General features: G+C 44.9%; 1 protein-coding gene across 1 annotated transcript in view; it reads left to right on the plus strand.

Moving 5' to 3' along the window:
* Positions 1-1452: 1452 nt before the first annotated feature.
* Positions 1453-24942, plus strand: part of nrip1b (nuclear receptor interacting protein 1b) — a 37562-nt gene continuing 14072 nt past the window's right edge. The window contains exon 1 of the mRNA XM_026182368.2: positions 1453-1788. The gene's annotated coding sequence lies outside the window, so the exon portion shown is untranslated. The remainder of the gene's footprint in view (positions 1789-24942) is intronic.

Below are 24942 nucleotides of genomic sequence, written 5' to 3' on the forward strand. Positions count from 1 at the left end.
AAGGCTAGCAAGCAGCATTCATAATTTGTATGGGTGCAAGAACACATACAGATATGTGCTTATTAGTCCTAAGTCACAGGCTAATAAAAAGCACCAATGGACTTGAGATGTTGTGTGCCTTGCAGAAAGGCCACACCTGTTAAAGAAAGCACCCTTATGTTAAGCTACAGAAAAAAAGGTCATGAAAAAAATCACCCAGCATAATAGTTACGATGGTGAAAGCTATCCGCAGGCTGTAAAAATGGTGATTTTTGTTGTAAAGTCAGCCATTTTTATTAAGGATGTTAAACTGGGACTTGACCGTCTTCTGAGGCAGCCTCAAGTGGCCATTTGAGGAATTACACTCTCTATTTACATAGACATGCTTTTATTTAAAAGAAGAAGAAGAAGCAAAAATAATAATAAAAAGAATGAATCTGAGAATGATCACTCACTCTGTGGGCAGTATTTACTTTTAAGAGAAAAGTGCTGTATTTTGTATGTAAGCATTATGTAGCAGTAGGTAATGGATAACAGGTATTGATTATTATATAACATTATAGTACAGTATGTATCTAACTCACCAGGCAGCTCATTCTCCTTCTCTTGACAGTTCTTTCTTTAAAGATAGAACACACTTTGGATGCAAGCTATAATGTGATATTGAGAATCTCCATATACCAGTATAATTTCTTAGTTGTTGACAGACAAACACGGGCAGTAGGTTTTAAAGAAAACAGATATTTTATGAAAGTCTGACCTTGTTTGACATTGAAGAAGAGGTCAGAGGTCCAACGTAACGTGATATGTAGAATCTCCTTATATCATTGCCTTTTTGCCTATGTGTGGTCAATACAAACGCTGACAGTAAGAAATGTAGTTTTTAATAGGTGTGAATACGATTATTAGTACTTTTCAGATCAATCTATTGACCCAGAGAGGTCAGAGGTCAAATGAGATATGATATGACATATAAGATATTTTAAATCTTTACATGTTAATACACACCACACTTGTAAGAATCATAGTTTCTAAGTTATAAGACTTTTTTTTTCCAGTTTTCAACCAACAAATCGTTAACTTGACCTCGAAGACCTTTGAGGATGTTGGTGGAAATTTTGGATTATTACCATGACCCCACTCCACACACCTACAAAGTTTTATCAGCATTTATTCATAACTTTTTGAACATTCCTTTTTAAAGTGAGACAGAATGAGACGTAACCAAAAAGATCCCCTCCTTGGTAGGTTATTTTAGCCCAGCTTATTCTTAATAATTGAAATGATTAAATAATAATCTGCTAATTAAGCATTTCCATTGTATGTCCCTTGGTGTGAGACAAACCGTAGGCGGTGTATATTACTTAGTTTAAAATGGGGAAAAAAACAGCGTTAAGACCATTTGCTGTACATCTAATGTTAAAAAGTGCTTCCTTGTTGGCAGAGGGAGTATGTGGGCAGCGGTGAAGGCTTGTTCCTTTAAGGGTGGTGTCAGCGGCAGGCGGAGGAGGAGGAGTGTAGCTGTCTGCGCTCACTTCTCCACAGCGAGGGGACTCCGAGAATAAACAATTTCCACAGACTACGCACTCCACACCTCGGCTCGCTCACAGGCGCAGCATTCATTTGTAGAATTAAAAAATCAAATCAAAAGGAGGCTTTTTAGAAATTATTTCGGACTTGATTTTTTCCTCCCTCGAAGCCTGCCTCGCCATTTCTGCTTCCTGCCAAAAGTGTCGCGACCGTTTTCATTGGATTTGCCTCCTCCTGTCGAATGATAACGATGCGCCTCTGTGGGGTGGACGAACGCAGGTAAGGGGATCTGTAAGCGAGCGCACTGTTACGTCTGGACAATATTATTCTTATACTGCTGCGGGTGGAAACGTACACGGGTGCGCGTATGTCGGGCAGTGGTTAGATCGTGCGCTTTTTTTCTGTGTGTGTATGTGTGCGTTTGTGTCGGGGATCGGTAACGCTGTTTGTGTGTCGCACGGCGACCAGGGGCGCTTATGGATGTGTCGCTGAAATCGCTGCATAAAGAAGCGGGGAATAAACCTGCCCGTGTGGCTTTCCATTTAGCCGCACAGCCGCTCAGTGACGGCAGCCAGTGCCCGTATCCTTCGGATCAGTGACTCAAATTAGGCCCACGATAGAGGCATTTCTCTATAAATGTTCTCCCCATACACGCACACACCGCCTCTGAATCTCTTGAAACCCTCCAGCTAATTTTCACAGTGTATTCTGGGCTGTCAGGCTGCTTGGCAGTACGAACACCGAATGACTAATGTCACCGTTGGCTTAATTTAATAACAGTGCGCACCGTCTTCTGCTTGGAGCGCGGCAGCTGTAATGTAACGTTAGTACAGTTAATGTAGTTCATCACGTCGGGTCAAAACACTGCACAGCCCCCCATCTTGTAGTTTTAGCACCACCAAAGGGAAACGCTTCACAGTTGCACCGGTGTGTAGATTACAGTTGGCAAGTCTTAAGGGGTTTTTAATGGCCCTCCGAGCGTAAAGGGTCTTATACGTTGACTCATATGTGATTGTTTCAAGGTGCTAAAAGCCACCTGGGCCCACTGGGTGTAAAAATGAGTTTGGGTTGAATATTCATTGAGCAAGACTTTGCATGTGTCACTGCAGTAGCACTCAGGGGAAAGCAGGGACAGTGACACTAACCCCTGAGCATGTACAGTAAACACAGTGTAGGCGAAGGTTGTTAAAAATGTTGCAAAGCAGTGTTGCTACAACAACTTTATTACACAGTCAGGATCAAGGTAATGCTTTTTTTAATGCACTCAAAAAGGTGTGCACTTGATGTGTGGCTTAGTTGGTGATTCCCATTAATACTCTTTTTCCACCTCTGAAAATGTCTGAATGTCTCTACCCTCCCCAGGGTCCTCTGATAGAGATTAGTCTAGTCTGCAGACTAAAACACCCATCATTTCAAGTTGGTCTGTTGCAGCCTGTCACATCACCCGACCGTCATGTCAGATGTGTTTTGATAGATCTCAAAGGCTTGGATGTTTTCTCGGCGAGAGTTTCTGAGTGGCCTTTACGTAGGTGTTCCTTTTTTTCACAAATATCTTATTGCTTCATTGGACTTTGGATCCGTGTGGAGGCAAAAGGTCAGGGGCTGAAGTTTTCTGAGACTTACCGGAAAGAGGGCAGAGTACAAGCTGCAGTTCAGCTTCTGAAATAACCTGTTTGGATGTTGGAATATGAGGCTTTTTAAAAAGGGTTCAGTTAATTTCCTGCCTTCCACATAACTACTTAGGCTACCAATCTAAAGTAACGCAGAGAAGAGTCAAACTTTTTTAAAGCCTTCTAAATACTGCCTGTGTCTGGGGGTCTGCCTCTTAGCCTCTCTTTTGTTGAACATTTAAGCTGCTTAATTATTTGACCTGAACTTACACAAGATGTTCAAGGTAGTTCGGCTTGTCCTCTGTTGCCACAGATAACGTAAAACCTCCACGTTTGTAGCCCAACTTTTTAAGTTGTGCTTTATGAGTGTTTGAGTGCTGCAATTCATAGGATCCTCTGTGTTGGACGGGGCTTGATTTGACTCTGCCATCTGCTATTGTCCCGGGAGCTGCTGTTGAGTGATGTGCAGTAGCCTGCAACAGAACCAGAGGACATTCAAATGGCCAAATGCAAATGATGCCGAGGCTGCTCAACAGTCACAAGACTGGACTCTGAACTCTCTCCTCTCTTGTCCACTGGCTGCCTTTCATTACTGCAGAATCTTATCTGCCATCAAAACACTGCTGCCGCCGCCGCCACTGCTGTATGAACGTGGCAAGTTTTGACATGAGTGTTTATGTGTGTGTGTGTGTGTGTGTGTGTGTGTGTGTGTGTGTGTGTGTGTGTGTGTGTGTGTGTGTGCTCTTGCAGGTGTGTTCTGCACATCTCTTTTGCACATTGTGGAAAACACAGAGTAATTTCAGAATCCACCTGCTTGTTGCTACTTTGTGACTTTGAATTATGTAAAGGAGAAATCGCTGTAAAAAATGTATTTTTTTTTCACACAATGACTCCACAGAGTACTTGCCCAGCCACTTACCTCTACTAACAGCTTCTCTAACTACTGCCACTGTGCCAGCTCAAACCCTTAGTGTTTGTAAATCTGTCATAGACCACAGCACGAGCACAGGGCGGACAGAAATTGAGAGTGGCGTCCCGCTTTTTGATTGCTGAGATACTCGGCAGCAAGAAAAAAAAAGAAAAACTAATGTGCAATCTACCAGAACAAGTGTCATGCATTTACTGCAGAGTTTTTGATTTATTATAGACCTGGGAGATGCCCAGCACTTGTGTTGTTGGCCACCGAACATTGTTCAAGGGCACTTTGACAGTAGATGTGAGGAGCAGAAGTGCATTTCTCATCTACTTACAGGCCCGCGCTCTTGTCAGCCCACTGAGGATTCGAAACCAGACACCTTTGGGCCACAAACTCATTTCTCTAATTGTTTGGGCTCCATAATGCCAGTGCGGGGCGTGCATTAAACCAAATCATTTTATTGTTCCATTTATCGTTTGTTTGTTCAGCAGACACTCTTCTAATAACAATGGTCAGAAGTGCTGCTGTAACAGGAAAAAGATTTACACCGTGACAGTTGTGCTGTAAATTTCACAGTCAGAATGAAACATTTATCTCTAATTAACAAGACAGAAGTCAGTGTTGTGTTCAATCAACAAACTGAAATGATCACTTCTCTCTGATTTACTATTAAGTACTGGTAATCTTCTGTCCTCTCTTCCATACAAATTCTTGCCCAGTGCCTGTGTCACAAATAAAGGTTTGCCTGATACTCCATATTTATACTGTTTCAGTCCTATTTTGTTATGTTTACCATTTTTTAGAGAAATGCACCAACCTTACCCACACGCCAAACCCCCTCCAACCTGTAATCTGTAATGACATTTCTCCTTCTCCCCTTTTTCTTCCTGTCTTATAATGTGATTATTTTTCATACTAAATTCAAAATCTGAGTAACTACAGCCTGAAAACCCCCCAAAATTAAATGCTCAAACTGATATCAGTAAATGCAGACTTATCTGCTGTAGGGCTGCCACGATTTGTCGACTAGTCACGATTACGTCGACTATCAAAATCGTCGACGACTGATTTAATAGTCGACGCGTCGTTTGAAGCTTTGTAAGATCCCAAAAGACGCAGGAATAATAGCAGGATTTAAGAGTGTAATAACGGACTGAAACAGAAGATGGCAGCACTGCATGTACAAGGATGCCAGCTGCCGTTAAACCCCGAAGAAGAAGAAGAAGCAGCTGTGTCCCAGAATTCATAGCGCGGCCCAGCTCAGTTTCCAACAATGGCGGCAGCTAGTTAGTTTTAATGTTACTCTTATTATTCTTTCTGGGTCACAAAATAAACGTTTAACATATTTTCAGCCGAGAATGTAGCTGTGTAAACCTCAAATATCTGCTCAGTTTATCAGGACACCGCATATTTTCAAAAGCGCTCCGACGTTTTCGGAGACGTCTGTTACCCACCAGCTCGATAGCGAGCCGGGGCTAGGTCACTAGCGCGGTGAGAACACCGGACTCCCGGCAAATTGTTTTCAAACCCACCGCCGTCTTTCGCGACTCAGGTTAAACATGATATATGAGTCACTTAGATAACTTAAAATGTTATTGTTTGGCTTTTTTTTTTTTTTGTATTTTATTTGTTCCTGAGTAAATCGGTTTGTCTGAGATTAAAGTTATAGTTTTTACACAGCTGAATAAACGTCAAGCAGACAGCTGATTATCAGAAGTGTGAGATGCTTGAGAATATACTCCGGTGTCCTGTTATATTTTAGATAGCAAGGAGTTTATTAAACTTCATCGAAACAATCTGCAATTTTCATTAAAATTGAATAAACTATCATCTTGTCTTTATTTTTAGTTAGCACCTTAAAAGCTTAAAGCTGTAAGCTAATGATAGTTATATAAGAGCAGATGCTGCTGGTGCAATAAGCTGTAGTTTTACATCCAGTGGATGATGATCTGATTAGTCGACTAATCGCATAAATAATCGGTGACTAGTCGACTATCAAAATAATCGTTTGTGGCAGCCCTAATCTGCTGATATCTTATCGGCCGATATTCAGCTGATCTGTTAGTGCCTCCCTAGTACCGATCGTCTGTCAGTGGCTTTTACATAAGCAAATTTCTTGAAAATGATGGTGAGCACTAGGCTAAAATATCAGGGCTTGAGTGACTAAAGCAAAAATGCAGACTGATGGAAGCCAACAGTGCTGAATTAAAATAGACATTCAAATTACTACTGGAACACCGCTATTCTAAACCAAGCAGAAATGGGGCACGCAGATAAGCACACATAAAGATGCATGTGTACCGTTTACTGATCGGGGTGTATTTTCAGTGCGTTTTCTCTGAATTTTCTCCCCCTAGAATGCCTACACAGTCAGAAAGTGATGTGGAAGTACAGAAGTTTGCTGTTGCTTTTGGAAATGACATCACCGTGGGGGCAGTTGTGGTGTCTTCCCACTTAAAAGATTTCTGCTCTCAGTCATAGCGAGCCGCTGTGTCTCATTCAGAGACAGCGCTTCTGCCGGTGCTTCTGTCGCGAGCAGAAGGCAGCCAAAGTCAATGAGACTTATTTTGATGACAAAGCAGTAACTGCTAAACGCTCCTGGATGCAGGCTGGAATGACGAAATGTGAGGAAGAAAGATGGACTCCTTCTCTGCAATCCCTGAAAGCTATACTAGCCAGAACTCAGCTGTTGAATGATTCGCACCCCCCCTGCACCCACCACCTTCTCCTCCTCCCTTTTGACTTTCGCCTTCACCTCCAACTCTCCGCCCCTCTGCCTTCACACCTCACCTTGGCCTTGGCTGCAATGACAGGCCCTTCAATTATCTCCCCCAATTGATCGCTGCTGATTGCAGTTGCCGTGAATTATTTAGACTTTGCTGAAATTACTCGCTAAACGGGGACGGAAGGCTGAAAGAGCGAGATACCACGGGTCAAATAAATTACCCACATGAAGCATCGGCCCCTTTCGAAAACAACTGCCGCCAAGGCCCAGTGTGCAGATCAATGAAGCGGAGGAGGGAAACGGCATCAAGCTAGCCTGTAGTGTGGTAACATCAAGTCTCCACTGTACCGCTCCTCTGGTACGTTAAGTAAAGACCGAGGAGATGTAGCGTGGAGCAGCAGACCTCCTGGGTGATGTGAGAGAAGCTGACTCTTTTCCTGGCCGGGCTGGTGCGGTCACAGCGGCGGAGCGGAGTGGAACTGACTTCCCCCTCCCTCTGCTCTCTCCCTCCATCTCTGGCTCTCTTTGCCTCTCTTGCACCTATAGCAGAGCTGCCACCCCGGGGGCTGTGGAGGTGCAGTAGGGAGGTTTTCTCTACTCTTGTGGTGAGTGTGCAGCCAGGATGCTGCTGCAGTCAGACGAGGGGGGGAAAGTGCTTCGCCACAGGCAGGCCAGTGTCACAGGCGTGTCAGAGTGGGCAGGCTGCAAAAGGGAATGAGGACAGATGCTCATAGACGGCAGGCATGCCCAGCCTGTTTGCGTGCACGTGATGGAGGATGTCTGTCGTGTTGTCCTGCAGTGGCATAAACAGCATAATGCTAGTAGATGCTTGTCTGCATGTTTGTAGTTTTGTTAGAATTGTTTAGCTGCAACAGTTGGAGGAACGGTTGTAATTAAGTCTGTGATAATCCCGAGCATCACAGCAAACGTGGATTCACTCGAGTGTGCCGTGACTCAAACAAAACACTTTCTGACAGGCATCAGGATAGGCTGCTGCACCTTCTGCACTAAATGCTATTTATGCGACCTCTCCATGTGTTGTAGCGAAGCCCCCCCACCCCCCCCGCCCGGGGCGGTGGAAGAAACCTGAGGGTTGAGGAGTAGAACGATGGGTCACAGAGTCCAGTGACTGAGGTCAACTGTTCTTCAACTGTGTCTTATTTTAAGCAGGTTATGTGGCAGGACTACAGGGGAGAAGCTGGGGCTAAGTGAAAATGCCACTCATTCCTGAAGAGTCCCTGGCCTCGTCAAGGTTAGTGCCTTGTCTTTGTAAGTTGAGGGATTGATGCATGAGCCTGTCTGGCGCTGAATTCAAAGTCCAAGGCTGTCACAAGCAGCAACCCACCCTCCCGCCTACCCTCTCTTTTTTTTGCAGGCTATCACAGGGCCCTGTCCTTCCTAACTTCTTAGCAGCCTGTCCTTTTGGGAACCTTGAGCAGCCCAGGCAAGGACACAGCGTCTGGTGCAGTAAGCCTGTGCAGAGGGGGAGGCTTTACGTAACGTTCTGCTTTAAACATGGGTGCATGACTTCCCTGACACGGAGCAGTGCGGTGCAGAGCTCCACAGCTCACAGCACACGTCCCCTTGGCACCCCTGGACGGGGGGTGGGGGGGCAGGCAGAGAGATCCCTGCAACTTAATTATATCTTTCTCTTTTAAAAGCTTTCGTTTGAAATTAAATTTTCCCAGGCAATTAACTAAAGAGGAGTTTTTAGAATTTATGAATGAATGATGGATATATAGCGCAGCACAGTGGAGGGGTGGGGCGGGGGGTGAGTGGTGGAGGAGAGGGAGCAGGGCATACATATATATACTATAAGCTATGAGCTTCTGTTTCAAGACCAGTTTGAGACTTTGTTAAACTTTTGTTGTACCCGGGTGCAACGGCTGGATGCCGTCAGCCCAACGACACCTCGTCCTGCAGGGCGGCGTTGTCACCCAGCGAGCATTCACACACTTCCACGTTGCTTGGTTCCTGCAGGAGGAAAATGCATCACCTGGGGTTTCCCCGCTTCCTCATTCACTCAGACCCACACCTTGTGAAAGATGGCTATATCTCGCTTAATAATGTTACGCACTGCACACCTCTAACCCTCGTTTGGCTTGAACTGTAATTGTGTAACTTTTTGGCTGCTAGTGATGAGCTGAATTGTTGCTGAGCAACAAGAGACCTGTGCGGGTGGCCGTGGAGAGTCGAGCTGTGCGAGTTCAGATAGATCTGCAGCACATTATCCTTTTTTTTCTTTTTTAAATAGAGGAATGTCAAAAAATTTCCCTTGAAACACTCAGTGTCTTGCATGCAATTCCAAGGTAGATATTTGTCATTCATCCAAGATAATATTCCATTAGAGCTTCGTGGAGAGCAGCCTTCTAATGGCTTGGACATTACAGATTCCCTTCGGTCCATTTAAAAATTGTCAGCAAAGAGAAATGATTCATTGCACTTTCAATAAATATCTTTTTAACAGAACGTGGCTAAATAGGAGGTACACAGCTAAATGAGAAACGAATGCATGCCCGTGCTGCAAAGGAAGGACTGGGGACATTTGGCATAACCCCAGCATCCCTCCTTCACTCACAGTTGTCTCTCGAATTTCTGAAACATGCCGTCCTTTTGTGAACCTTCAGCCCACTTGTAAATCCATTAGCGAGGTGACGTTATTCACTGTAGTCCTCACTACAGCCGGGTAAACAGACCGAAAGACTGGGATTCAGCAGTACAGCTTTCTCATAACTGTGTTAGAAGGCTTCCAGTGGTAGAGAGGCCATTTGAGAGGAGATGGAAAGCACTGGGCTGATGACTTGAGGCTGCCATATGACCTATTACTTAGGGAAAATGGACTGGTGACCAGAAGATTGCTGGCTCATACACTGCTCACCCTCTGCCCTTGAGCAAAGGTAATTAACCTGGATTCCTCCAGTAAATATCCAGCAGTAGAAATGGGAAGAGATGTGCAAGAGTGATAATCGTGTAAGTGACTTTGAATAAAAGTGTCCACTAAGCAGGAAGATTAATACAGCTAATAGAATTATAACTTATGTTTTCGAGTTGTCAAGGACCCAGGACTGCTGAACATGTAGTCATTCCTCCTCCCCTCTCTATTTATGCACTCTTCCATAACACACACACACTCGCGCGCACACACACGTACGCACATTCACAGACTTCTCTCTTTTCCTTTGGCATTAGGGCTAGAACGTGACCTTGACCTGATTGCTGAGGAGGCTCTTTAAGTAACTCTCCAGAAGGAGATCCAATCATGTGACACCCTTCACCCAGCCTCACCCCCTGTCCTCTCTCCCAACCTTGTATGTCTACCAGGATGAGGGGGCGGAGACGCTCGCTACAGGCATGTGTGTCGCCGCGGGGGCCGTCGTTCAGTTTGGTAATCGCTCCCAAGGTCAAACGGGGTCGAGGTTGTGTCAGACCCAGTAGTGCGGCTGCAGCGAGCCTTTATCTGAATTTGAGAATGGCTGCTACAAGTTTCCACTCTGACTGTGCTGACGAAAGGAGCAGGTTTAGTCATCTACTCGATTCTCAATCACTGATACCAGCATATGTCAGGGAAAGGTCGTTTCATGTCCAGAGCGAGCTGGCTGCTAGGATGTGTGTTATTGCAGTTGCCTTCCCTCACTCCCCACAGCTGCCCCGCTGTTTTAAACCACGCTGGCTCACTGTCTCACTTTAGAGCAAGCTCCTGTCTCTGCTTCAGAGTATTTTTATGCTCAAATGTTAACATATCTGGCCCCTGGATACATTTACCATATGGCTGTGTAAATAGGGATCCCAGCCCACTTTGTTAAAGCTGCTTTAATAAACCTTAGGCAAATGACATGGAGTCCCCCCCCCCCAGAAACTTGTCTTGATATTACGCTGGGAGAACTGGACAGTCAACGAGGGCCACTGTTTCTCAGCTCGTTTGAGGCTAATTGGGACCTGTTACGATGCTTCAGTGTTGTGTGTGTGGTGAAAGACAATGGGACTCTTTTATTTATTCCTTAAATTCCAGGATGCTTTGATATCAGGAGCAACTTGGTTCTTTCAGAGAAAATGAAATATCGTGTCGCATCAGTTAAATGAGTCCTACATTTAGCATCAAAATGCAAAAATAATGAATCTACCTTTATATGATTATTTGTTTACCTGTCTATCCACGATAGGAGCGTGAATGCGGCTTCAGTGGCACCTGGGATCTGTGGCAGCTTTACGAAGAGCCAACGACTAATTTTCCTGTCTTGTTTTCATGACAGGAACGTACTCTTCCTCCTTCTTCTCTGTGGAGCTCATTCTCATGTGTTTGTGCCTCTCATCTCACTCATTATTAGAAAGCAGACTGTGGCATACCGTATTCTAACTGATCCAGGAGGGAGTTGGGAGTTATACAAGACTGTGTTCATTAGCTCCTTTATGGCTGCATATAGTTCTGTTTTTTTACTGTCACAGTGGTGAGTGTTCATATTAAACATGGTTTCATGGCATATGTGATCCCTGTGAGCCAAAGGTTTGGGATTCACACTGCTCCAATTGTTCTGTTTCAAACCTTTTTTTCTACTCTTGGCTCTGTTTGATGTCACAATATGGTTTACGAGGGGCAGCCAATCAGAAGAAAGTTCACCTAAAGTGTGCCTGATCGTAAAAAGAGCTGAAGCGGCTTGCTGAGACAGCAGATGAAAGAGATGAACTGAGTGGCTGCACCGAGGCCAAGAAATAAGGATTCTTTTAAACTGTAAATCATGCAAATCTACTCAAGTGAAGTCCACAAATAAAACTTTGAATTTGGAAATTAGCCAAGTTAGTCCCCTTTAAGTGGACCAGATAATATCCATCGGAAAATAGTTTATGCCACTGGAAGAAAAGTGAGAATGTTTATCCAAAACAACCAAAAACTATGAATAGGTTTAATTTTCATACATGGTGTTGTAATCTCTACTACAAGTAAATATTTGTTGTCAGAACCATTTTTCTTTGTACCTGCATCAGGGTCTTCCACCTTTATAAGGGCCAAACAGTCTGCTGCAGCAACAGCCAATATGTCGACTAATATCTGCACATCAGCAAATGAGATAATGCTGATATTTATCTGTTGGCAGTTTTGGCCAGTAATTTTGAAATCAAGATTTTGAAATGAAGGAAGAGTAGATAAAATGAAAACATCAAAATTAATAGAAAAAAATGGCGTATATTTTGGTATTGATGTTGGCTATTGGCCAAATTGTGATTGTAAACGTCAGTCACCATCTGCGTGTCCTCTGTATTTTGAGATGCATCATTTCTTCTTTTAAAGTTAACTTTAGCGTATGAATAATACTTTTTAAAAATTTGGATAAAAAGTGAAAATCAGCACTTGTTTGTATTTTTTAATCACAGATAACCCCCAGCCCCCACCACCCAGTGGGCCTCCCCTGCAGTCCCAACTGCTCAGAAGCTTTCTTGATTAAGTGCAGGGAGTTCGCTTGTTAGGAGCAACTTAAATTAAGGTGATCACCTGCCAGGATGTGACATTTTAAAATCAGACATCAGCCGCCACCCGCCTGACACGCTTTTAGCTCGTGTACACACAAGATGAACCTGTAGCTTGTATAATTTGGTTGATTGTTTACAGCGTCAGCCAGTTGGAGGTGTTCTTCACCTATAACTGTGTTATGTAGAATAAAACAAGTGTCACCAACTTATGTGCCATTAAACAGGGAGCGTTTGGACTGTTAAAGCAACAGTCGAGCTTTTGTAACGTGTGTGATGTTTTTTTTTCACACTCACACACACACACACACCTAGCGTTATCACTGAGGAGCTGTGTGCTTGTGTAACTTTGTTTACACGTCTAGGGCCAGCGCTGGCACAAGAGCCAGACGAATGTGGTTTATCCAGGGCCTCTTTCTGTCTAAGCCACCTTCCCCTTCCATTCAGCGTTGACCTCACGAAGAGGCAGGGCTTGACCTACATCCACCCACTTAGCTAGAACCTCCACCAACCCCCGTTGAATAAAGAGACCTGACACCCTATTCTGCTTTTTTTCTCCTTTTTTTTTTCCAACAGCCATTTGCTCTCTGGTCGTATTTGGTGCACTTAGAGGGATACAGCACAGCTCTGCTGCTTTTGCAGCATGTCTGGCAGCATGGGAAAGTGGAGCAGCGTTCTTCATGGCTTGTCTCTGAGGCACCAACATGTCTGTGTGCACTAGGTCACCATTAGCACGCAGGGGCTTAGCACCAAGCTGGTGAGAGTTTAGTGGCAGGTCAACCCTCCTCTGGTTTTTAAAAGTGTCAAACTGTGGCTGATGCAAATGAGTACACGCAAAACACGTGTCGTCACTAGCATCTGGCGGGACTAATATTCTAGCTTGGGCACACTGTGACGCCGGGGTGCCAGCATAAGGCACGCTAATGTCAGGAGAGCTATTCGACAGTCTACTTGTAAGAGATTTGTGTAACCAAATGCTCTGCAAGTCATCCTGTGGTTTTAAAAGGCCTAATGTGTATTATGCAAGGTAACAAGTGGCTTGCTGCAGCAATAAAAACGAAGTGGAACACTATCATTCAAGCTGAACTGTTCAGTAAGTCGCTTTAAAGGTTTTTAAAGGTAATTGTCAGGTTGCCTCCTACAAGTATAGGTCTCGAGGAGAAGCTAAGCTAAAAGGTTGCTAAGCTACAGCAAGTAGTGACTAATGATTGGTGATTTATTTATTTATTTTTTGACAGATACATTCATACTTAAATCAGCAGCAAAAAACCGTGTGCTTTGGCGAGATATTTCACTGTGGCTTCAAGCAGGAATCCAACACTGAAAACGCAGCGAGTCCCACAACAAACGTTTCTAAATGAATGAAACTCTCAGCTGTTCTTGACTAACCTCAGAGAGAGAGAGAGCGTGATGATCATATACTGCGGGTGCAGCTTACTGAGGATTGCATGAGAGGACCATGCATGTGATCTCAGACATGTCATGAGCTGGGCTAACCGTGGCGAAGACATTCAGAGAGCACTAGTGTCATGCTACCAGGCATTAAGGCAGCTCCTGGCTTCAGCTAGCCTTCTAGTAAAGCCACCCACCACTCCGGGAAAAAATTTTTTTAGGCTGTATGACAGGTCATCCTTTCATGGGTGTCAAATGACTGCAAAGTAGCTTGTGTGCGTCTGCGTTTAAATAAGGCAAAGGGTTCCTATTTAGTATTCTGAGTAAGAGGGGAGATAATGGCCACCTGGAAGAGGAGAGGTAGAAGTGGGAAGGGGGAATGGTAGAGGCCTGTAGATGTATTTAACCTCAGGAGCAGTTGTTGTTTCAAGGCGTGGGAGGGTTTTTTGCCAAACATGCAGCAGGCCAGCTGATAAGGGTCGGCTGTAATCCAAAGGCCGCCAGAATGTGGGGAAAGATCAGAGAGAAGTCTGAGCCTGTCTTTTTAACTTCTTTTATTCCTTTGTTTCCCTCTCTCTATCTCTCGCCCTCACCCTTTCACTGTCTCCCTCGATCATGCTCTGCAGAACTCCTCGCACGACGTTAGGGGAGGGGAGAGAAAGGAGAAGAAAAAAAGAAAGAAGAAAAGTGGGTCAGGGCGACCTATTTTTTTTCCCACAGTTCACGAAGGCAGAGGGTGGTGGTGTTATCGTCAGTTAGACGAGGAGCAGGGCCTGATGGGGAGGCAGGGCCTTGTCGCGAGACGCAGCCACTCAGAACTGGGTCAGCAGCAGAGGCTATGTCTTGTAAACGGCTTGTCATACCGGGGAGAAAAGCTGCAAATGAACCATAGATTATACGCCCCAAGCTGAGCGCTGAGGTCTCTCCTCACTCCCCAGACCCACACTTCAAAAAGCACACACACGCACTCGCGCATATAGTATAAGTCTTACAGTAGTGCACGAGTCTCTAAAGTACTGCCACCTCCTATAAGTTCCTCTCTTCCCCTCTCAGTCTCCAGTAATAGCGTTTGATTTCTGCAGTCAGACCTGTCAGGCTCAAAGCCCGAGCCACACATGCTTTTAAGCAAAGGCTCTTTTCTGGTTCTGTTTCTCTGACATACGGGCTGCTGTTTGCTAAATATAGCCTGCCTTCTCCAGGATTTTCTTGACTTTATTTGGGTCAGGTTATTTACTGTACCAAGTTCAACTGTGGTTTAGAGGAGCAGCGCACATGCTTGTTCAGCCGGACTGACATGGTTGTAAACCATGGCTGCAATTTCTCCCAACTACAGGTTAATTTTTAAGACGCTTGAATTAGGGTTCGATCAATTTTGCTCGTGCTGATTCTTGGCAAAAGGACCCAGTGTGGCAGAGAAAGGGACTAGCCGCAGTAACCATGTGTTTTTGATATCGATCCTACGCATTGCTTGTTATTTCATAGCCTTTGTGTCTTCCCGCTGTGCCTCAGAAAGACAAAGCGGGATAAACACTGGGCTTGATCTCCTCCTCGCAAATAATTGCCGCGGTTGTCATACTGAGCTAAGACCTTTAGGACTGAAAATCGGGGTTTCATTTTGGCGTCGGGGCCTGCTTATGGAGCAATGCAATTTTCAGGCAGTAGAGCTCACTCATATTTCACTATGTGGAACAAATCTGCCTGTAATGAATCTCTCAGGACACTGTGGTGCCTCCACAAACGAGTCTGTTTTTTTGGCTCTTCTGGAGTTAGGGGGGAGGGAGGGGTGCAGGGGGAATCTATAGTGGGCCTTTTAATATTTCAGCACATCCATCTCCCTGATATGAAAAAAAATCTGTTTTCTTTGCCTGTATCAGTCCTGGCTCATGTTAATCTTATTGGTTTCGCTCTCTGTAAAAACAGCCTTATTAGCAGAGGTGTCCCACTAACAAACATAACATAATATCCCGAGGTGGGGCTAAACATGGCGGGGGATTGGATTAGCAGGAAAGACTCCGTGTTAGTCCGCACATGCAGCTCCCCTCTGTGGCTCCCGAGCTCTTTCTGCCGCTGCCGGGAAGCAGACCTGCCTAATGTTATTCTTAGCCCCAGAACTTCGTGTCTCTGCGCGAAAGCCCCTAACAGTAATCGAGGAGAGCGCTCGTGGCTCATGTCGCTCAACGACAGCCTCTGAGGGCGTGTGTGCGTGGCCCTGTCTGTTTTTCTATGTGTGTGTTTGTGTGTGTGAAGGTGAGACATGCTGAGCAGTAAACCAGTCGGAACCAGTGCTCGGCCAATCTAGCCGGTGTTTCCTTTTTTTCTTTTTCTTTTTGGTGATAGGGAGCCACCGCATTGCCTTTAGCAGATGGTTTCCAGCAGGCCTGCATATGACATGTGATAATATTACAGTTTTGAAAGGTCAGGCATGAAGAGAACCAGTAGGAGGGCTAGAAGGAGGGCCTGTCCTCTGTGCACACACTGTTCTGCAGCGTATTAGTGTTACATTCAAGAGAAATGTCCTTTTATGAATTTCCAGCTCAGTATTGAACATACTGCCAGTAACGGGGCGATGCAAATATTTATAGGATCACTTGAACCTTGGTGGCCCGCGTGTCAGTCGCAGGGAGGGTGTCCCAGTGTTTACTGCTGATTTACAAAAAAATAAATAAATCTCCTTTGTGCTCTCGGGCAATAGCAAGATTTGGACAGCGCAGAGTCAGACTTTGGACTGTGGACTGTGGTGTTTACTTTAGAGAATCAGAGGTCCTCACTGGGACACAGCAGATCATCATCAACCTGTCAAAACACTGGTTCTGATTCACCGCCCCCTTTCTCGAGGCCGAGATCCTTGATTGGTCATTAAGCTGGCACTTGTTCCCGAAACAGAGGCTGGGATATTTGTTTTGAAGCTATGGGTCACCGTGTGTGCTAAAGGCTCAGAGCAGAGCCAGGAGGGAAACGGTCTGGGATTTCCATATGCGTAAACAACACCTCTGGAGTGGATGGCAGTCTCATCACACAGGTGTATTCCATAAAGCAACCCTTCACCCACACAGACACACACACACCCTTCTCCAAACCCCTTTCCTGAAATGGCCTGGGGCTTGTGCATGGAGGAGGAGGAGGAGGTTTAAAAATAAATCTGCGCAGGGCCGGTCAGACATTTTGAAATTCTGTTTCTATCTCCGTCTGATAGAGAGGTTAAAGATACAGCATCCTGATAAATCTCTTCCCACCAGGGGGAACAGATAAGGAGTGGCGTAGATTGAATAAAAGAGCTGAGGAGAAAGGGGGAGGATAGGTGCAGGGGAGGGGGTTGGGGGGCAGGAGGAGGAGGAGGGCTGAGATGTCTATCAGGCTGCATGAAGGGTTTTTTTCTCCCCCCGTTTTTTTTTTTTTTTTGTCTTGCAGATCCAGTTCAAGGGCGCCCGCAGGCGAGGCAGCTCCCGCTCTTGCCGTGCCAACGCTGCTGCTCAAGGTCATATGAGCCAGCCCTGTGACATTAAAGAGGAACAGGAAAGGGGGCTGGAAGGAGCGGGGGGCGGGTGCAAAAACCATCCTCCACAGACAAGCACACACAGTCGCATGTGACTTGAGTTGTAAGAGGGGTGAAAAAGTAGCCTTTATTAACTCTTTTCAGTCTTTCCTGTGACTTTCTGTGCTGGTGTCTGGGTCTACAGTGGATTTTGTGAGGGCAAGAGCTTTTTAAGGGCAGTAATGAGAGTGTCTTATTCTCTCTGCACAGAGCCAAGAGATGCTTGGCTAACTGCTTTGTAGTTGCCAGCCACACATACAGGCAGGGTTTGTGTGTGTGTGTGTGTGAAAGAGAGGAGGGGGAGAGAGAGGAGAAGATGGAAGAGAGAAGAGTCACTGTGATAAACCTCAGGGGAGGGAGGTAGAGAAGAGAAAAGGGGTCTCAAAGTTTTTTAAAGGGACAGGGAACCAATGGCAAGTGCCCTTCAGTTCTGAGTTTGAGCTGAAAGGTAGTCCTAGCATTTGTGAATCTAACCTGCAAAGAGCGCACGCTGCCGTTTGGGCTAAGTACAGTGCACCGGCAGGTGGTTTCAGATGGGAAGTAGAGTTGCGGTGGCACATCCAGGAGTGTCATGCTTTTAACTGTTGCTCTTATTCCGTATTAAACTGTTTTCCAGCTGCAGCTAAGCATCTGCAATAATTACTCAGCAGTTTAATGTCAAAAAACGACGCCATCCTTCAGAATCCGGCAGGTTCCTAAAGTGCACCTTTCAGCATCAGTGTTTGGAGTTTTGAGTGTCACGAGTTTGAAATATAGGTGCAGTCGGGTGAAGGGAAAATGTGACAACAGGCCGTGACGGTTTGGCTCTATGGTGTCAGAGACAGAGGTGTCAGAAAAATTAATGGTGGCTGATTCGGCTTCTTTCAATGGGAATGTTATCATAACATAAATGACATGAAACTGTTAGCGTGTGTGTGTGTGTGTGTGTGTGACTGTATAACGTGATACAGGAAAAGTGTAGCTCTCTCTTGTTTATGTTTAATGTAGTTGAGCCTGGAAGCTATATTACTCCTTAAATATTACCAGTAAATAGTGGTCTGCTGAAGACATGTAATCATCTACGTGTCCAGTGTCCATTATGCACTTGGATATGAAATTTTATTAAATTTAGAGATGACTTCTTCACATACTGTGGTGCAACAGTTCTTAGCTAATTCATGCTAACTGATGCTTCCAGCCAACATTTGCTCTTAAAAAATACCATCAGAAGTAGCATTTTTGGGCCTCTCGTGATTTAACGTAATCTACCTTATGGCATTTATTTATTATCTGTTTGTTTTTTGCTTCACGTCCACATTACCATAGTCGAAAAATGCACAATATCGTCTCAATATCTCTTGATATTATTGCATGATATCGAAAATTAGCAATAATGCTGTCATTCCTCTATAACTCTGTGTTCTGTGTTGCCTGTGTTAATTAAAGTCAAAATCCATGTACATGCAGGTGGAGGGGATCTTCACTGTAAAAACATACAAAAAGAGCAGCTACATTATCATATCTGCAGTACTGCCACAATATCAGTCTTTGATTTTAAAATGACACAGTTACAGTTATCCTGACAGCTCTGTCCTGGGCAGATCCTAGGTTTCTGTTTGCAATATTAAACTCGGTCATTAATAGTGTGTGTGTGTGTGGGGGGGGTATTGTAGTATCTACAGGCTCACCATCTCGTGTGCTGCTTGTTTACACTGTCATCATGTGTTCGCTGGTCAATCAGGTATCAGTTTGCGGCGCCAATTACGCTGCGTGAGAATATGGCCTTGTCCTACAACAGCACACAGCTGTACATTTCAGGATTGCACTTAGGGCGGCAGGCTCGTGGTTGACTTAAGCCTGAGGATCTGGGTTCAAGTCCTTGTTTTTGGCACGATGCTACGCTGATTTGTCCTGGGGCCCTATTACGTAGCTGACCTCTGACCTCCAAGTGACAGGAAAATGTGGGGAGGATTTCGCTCGTTAAAGACTCACATGATGAACAGAATCCATTTAGCGTATTATTCTATGCAATTTAGCTTCGAGAGAGTATATTTTGCTCCTGAGCTAGCCCATCTATCGCCTCCTCATGTATCATTTTACACCAATATACAACTATTGGAAAAGAAGTACAAGGTGAATGTAATGGAGAATGGTTTTTGGACGGAGATAAGGCTATGTTTTCTGGAACAGAACTAATAGCCCCACTATCATCTAAATTTCCTTGTAGATGTAAAAGTACAGGCAGACATTGTATGAGTCCACAAAGTCAGTCTCCCGGGCCGCTAATGGAGCTGCTTCAGGCTATGCATCAATATGACATCACAGATTACAATCTTTAGACTTTGGGAGCACTTTAGGTACTTTCAGTGCTGGAAGAACGCAGGAAGAACTGGCCGACAAAACACTGAGTCATTATAATAACAATCACAGAGATGGGTGGAGCTGTGCAGTGATACGGCCTGACAGAAATGACTAAAGTATACCTACGAGGACTTGTAGTGAGTCTGCTGGGCTTCATAGAGATTTTGCAGTGACATTAATAGTAGACTTTTTAGTCTCATTTGGTACCACTGTGTTGTTTTTGGAATGATTCAGGCAAACAAATCTTTTTCATTATTACAAAATGCAGAATGTAAGGAGATCTGGAGTCGGTGTGTGTTACGTTGTAAAACTATTTCTGTCACACAAATATCTTTTGGGGTTGCGTCGGGAAAGGCATCCAGCGTAAAACTCACATCAAACATGTAGATCCTTTGTCACAAGGGAGCAGCGGAAAGTAACTTTTAATACCACATAGCAGATTGGTTTTGCTTCTTTAGAATGGTTACTTAATTGCTTCTGATTATTTAGAAGCAAAAGTCATGAAAAACATACAACTCCGAATCCTAATTTACGAGTAGTCTGCAGCTAATGTAGCTTCTCCCGCAGCTACACAGTGTCCAGTTGTACTTAGCAGGGTTGGAATAGCTCTGAAACTACGATGCAAAACTCAGTGATGTTGTAGTTGTAGCAATACTGTTTTCCCGCACTGTGATATCCATGTAGGGCTATTAATGTTAAAGCATGCTAGCCTTGATGTTTGAAGCGCTTCAGGCTGAACTTATAACTCATGGACTCTAATCGTAATCAAGTGGCCTCTGGTAAAAAAAAGTCCATATCCCCCAGTTTGGTTCAAGTCAGTTTGGATAGGCCTTTTCCCTTAATAAATAAAATGTATCAATTAAAAACTAGAAAGTCGTTGGTTTTTTTCTGTTTTTACCAACTCGGCTTATCTTTGTTTAATATTAAGGTTAGCTTGATGATCTGAATCATTTAAGTGTGAGAAATATGCAAGAAAATAAGAAATCAGGAATACTTCACAGCATTGTATGACATCTAGCTTAAGTCCCCGTGACCTGTACTCTCTACTCAGACAGGATTTACTGGATAAGTGTCCCTCACACTTGTGACGCAATCCTTTCTAACCACTCAAAGCTGGATTTGAAGCTCTACTGAACCCTGCTGAACTTTGACATTTTAAGGTATTACTAAGGAAGACACAAGTACGGAAAGAGCCTCCTCTCACCAACTAAGAATCCCTCTGTGCCCTAGACCCGAGGCTCGATCACACCTGTTCATCACCCAGCTGGCATAGTACCATTTTGACTCTTTCTTTTGATTAAACGAAAAAGCATTTAGACTAAACAATCAATAGGTACAGGCTTGAGTCTGGAATCGCTCTGGCATAAATCTTCCTGCTGCCTGGCGTGGAGTCGTCTCTGTATCATTTTTGCTGATTAGTTTTCCCATTACTCAAAACAGACGCGTTTGCTGGTGATGAATGATCCAATTATGGGATATTTGTCACCCATTTGATATCTGCTGCTAGTCTGTGACTGTAAAGAATTTCAGTGTAACTCTACCTGCTCAAACCTGCAGTCCACTGTGGGGTTAGTGTCGACCGGCCTTTGGATATATTTTTTTTTACAGCCATTAGGCAATGATTATCTCTTGGGGGGTTATTTTTTTTAATTTCCCAAGGAGCATCTAACCACTTCTCCCCGATCATCTCATTAATTTTGTGGTTACACATAAAAGCAGTACTCAAGAGCGTTTTCAGCACTTTTGTCATTTTAAGACTACTTGCCCTAAAATTTTCTAGCATCTCTTCTAAAGTCTGCATCCCCCCCATCGCCACTGATATACTTCAGACAGCAGTCCGATATGTCTAAACTGAAGTTGACCTCGTCCAACTGCTACACACACACACACACACACACACACACACACACACACACACACATGCACACCCAAACAATACACAGACACTCACAGCTGAAAGGATTCATGTACACTCCCCCACCACACCCCTGTGTCTGTGGACAGTAGGCTGATTCTGCAGCCTCCCTCCCTCCCTCTCGGGCTCTCTCTCCTGCTCTGCTGTGTTGAGCTGTGTGTGTGTGTGTGTGACAGCTGCTTAATTGGGCATTCTCCCCTCGTCGGAGAGCCTCCTCTCTCTCTCTCTCTCTCTCTCTCTCCTCCAGCTTGGGCCGGGGCTGCTGACGAATGGCAGCGGATTACAGATGAGGACACGGTGACCCACCTGACCTTGCTGCACAGCCGCGGGGGTGGGGTAGTGGTGGTGATGGGGAAGGGAGGGAAGGGAAGAGGGGGGGAGCACTGAGAGCTGGCGATGGGGCTGACAGGGTACTGCAGAGAGGCAGAGGTGGTGGCAATGGGCATGGGTGCTGTAGTGGGGGAGGGGGAGGGTGGGGCGTACCCGTGCCAGGTCAGGGAGGATGAGGTCGCACAAAGGTGGGTGATATATCGGCACAAAGGGGCGGGGGTGGGTGCATTTGCCAGGTGGCCAGGAGGGCAGGCGGGAGATCAGGTGAATGACAGGAGTGTCACATGACACCCTCCCTCCTCCACCCGTGTCAGTATGTCAAGGGCACGAGCCCCTGCTGGCAACCGCCACTGCGACATTTTCCTAACACTTCTTCTCTTCTTTTTAAGTTCTTTTTTTTATGTGTTTTTATGCGTCTATCAGGCGAGCAGCTCCTATATGACTGCTGGCTTGCCTCCACGCACCCTCGGGCCGCGATGTGGTCGGTCAAAAGGAGGCGGCGGGTCCTTGAGTGTGGTGAATTTTAATTTCGGTGCGTGCTATAGATATTTTCATCTCCCCCACCCCCACCTTCCTGCTGTGCGTGTGAGACTGCCAAGGTGAGGTTGTGTCCTCTTGTTAAGAGCGATTAATGGCACTCGTTATGTACATAATGAAATCTCCCTGCTGATGCATAGGGTGGCGTTGTCTCCTCTTTTTCTGAAACACACACCCACCCACCCACAAACCTACATATATATATATATATACATAATATACTTCTGTGTGTGTGTGTGTAGCACAACACTGAGGATGCTTTGTTACAGCCTCCAGGCAACTCCAGCATGTGTTTGATATGGTGTAGAGACCCCTCCCCTCCCCTCTTGTTGTAAGCCATCTCCCCAAATGAAAAACGAACTGGAATTAAGGCCCTGTCAATTCGCAGTCGAGTTTGTTCCTCTTTCGCTTTAGATGCGCACAACACTGCGGCTCCCTGCGTGACATGTGTTCTGAGAGATAGAGATGGGTGGCTCGCCACTGAGTCCCGTTTTGACTGGCGGAGCAAATTAGATCTAATCTTCTTGTGTGTGTTCTTTTATAGCCCGAGAATGTTCACCTAACATCAGCTTTTAAGTTGACCTTGTTGTGTTGTTTGCTCGTCTGAGGCTCCTGTGTGCATGTGTGTTTCTAGGACAAGACACTGCTGCACTGCTGGCTTCTTTTTTTTTCTTTAAATTTTTGATCTTGTGCAAGTGTACGTGCACACACTAGCACCATTCAGTGCCTGAGTCAAGCTGTGCAAGCTCTTTTAATCCCATGCCCCGGTGCACGTAGTCTTGATTAGTGGCAGCAGTTATCTGTGCAGAAGACAGCCCGCCCTCCTTTAGCATTTAGTCAGGTCTGGGGCACCAGGGGGGTTGGGGGTGTCAAGTCATGAGAAAGGTGAACGAGAAAGGAGAAAGGCAGAGGGGGCAGCAGTGGAGGAATGGCTAGAATGAGGGAAGAGGGGAGGGAAGAAACCTGATTAGTATTCTAAAGGAGCACTCCTGCCAGTGGAGCAAATTGATTACTGCACTTTACCTGTATCAGCCTCCACAGCTAAGGATGACAAGGTACGGGAGCATGATGTGTGTCTGCATTCGCCCCACAGCCACGGCACAATAGCGGTGTTAAACCCACACTAGGCAAAATGCTTTTTTGCTACCCTCTTTTTTACTTTTTACCACCACTGGATCGTCTTTTCTCAGTCACATTCAATACAGGAAGCGATATGCCCGCTGCGGTTGGGTGCGAGCCTCGCCAGTCTCTCGGTCTGATTTAACAGTCAGTGATTGACTGAGGGAAGGGCATGCTTGTTTCCTGTTTCCTGCAGGTCTTGGCCCTTTTAGGCTGATAATTAGCAGGTTTCTCTTAGTTACAGTAAAGGCAATTACAAAAAAAAGAGATTATTTTTCTTTCTACTGCACAATTTCCATCAACACAGTGTTAATGATGGGTATGGTTCTGCTTTAGAGCCCTGCTGGGTTTCATTCTGGCTACTCAATGGAGCGCTGATTACACCTGGGCTGCCAGGTGAAGGCAATTAATTGCAATTAACCTCTGCTTAGACGGAAAAGCAGCAGCAGTTTGAGGAATGACGACCAGAAAGAAAGCTTGGAGGCTTTGTTCAGGCTGCGGGGAAATCAAATTTGTTTCTCCAATCACATCTGTAGAGACAGATCGTGCAGACTGCTATTTGCAAGTGATCAGATCAGATTTGTGTGTGGTCATCACTAGCCCATTGGGATAGGTTGCTGCAGTAACAGCCGAGGGGTCAGTAACTACGAAGCAAAGGTCGGCTGTACACAAACCCCAGCAGATATACCCCTGGTGCTCTAACAGCAGCCTGAGCTCTGCGTCTGTCACTCCTGGTATGATGTGTGTTGCAAATGAGAAAAGTATTTAGTACAAATTTGTGGCTTGACCCAGCAGCGTCTAAAAGGAACAAGATTTGTTGTATATTTTTCTTTTTTTTTTTTTTTAAATGTATAGTTAGTTTGCCTCCCTTTAGTCCAGTTTTCCATTTTTATTTCTAAAATGTTTCTTTTCACATCTAGTTGTGGTTAACTGTAATATTCTTGATCCACAGCTGTAGAAATGCAACTGGAGTTGCATTTCAAACCAAACTTTGAAACATATTTGTGTTGGCGGCCCGATTAAAGCTGAATAGTTTGTCTAATTAAAGCAGATATGCAAAAGGATATATAGATATTCAGTGTTAGATATGTATAATTTGCCCCCCCCTTAGCCCAGTGCACGCATTCCACTATGAAATTTAAATTCCAAGCCAATGACACCAATCTGTTCAGCCTGTCAGTGGCATTCACTGTGCTGTCAATACTGAGCAGGCATTGCAAGTATGTTTATATTCTCCATGTGTAATAGGCAGGGCCCAAATCATGAACTCTCCAATCACTGTGACCAATAAAAGTTGATTAAGTCAAATTGACCTGGTGCATGTATTTAAGAGGACCCAGTATAAAAGCAGGAAAGCACTGCCTTCATTCATTTGGGCAATATCGCTAAAATTAGAAATGTCCTGTCTAAAATTGTTGTTGCATTTATTACTTCTATTTTAATTCATTATTATGAGGTTGCTCTGAAAAGCCTTCAGTTGAACCTGAATTCTGCAGCGAGAGTTCTGGGACTACAAAGAATTGCTGTATTTCTCCCTTATTAGCTTAATTTCACTGG

Source organism: Astatotilapia calliptera, chromosome 10 (genome assembly GCF_964374335.1).
Source record: "Astatotilapia calliptera chromosome 10, fAstCal68.1, whole genome shotgun sequence".
NCBI classification, from domain to species: domain Eukaryota; kingdom Metazoa; phylum Chordata; class Actinopteri; order Cichliformes; family Cichlidae; genus Astatotilapia; species Astatotilapia calliptera.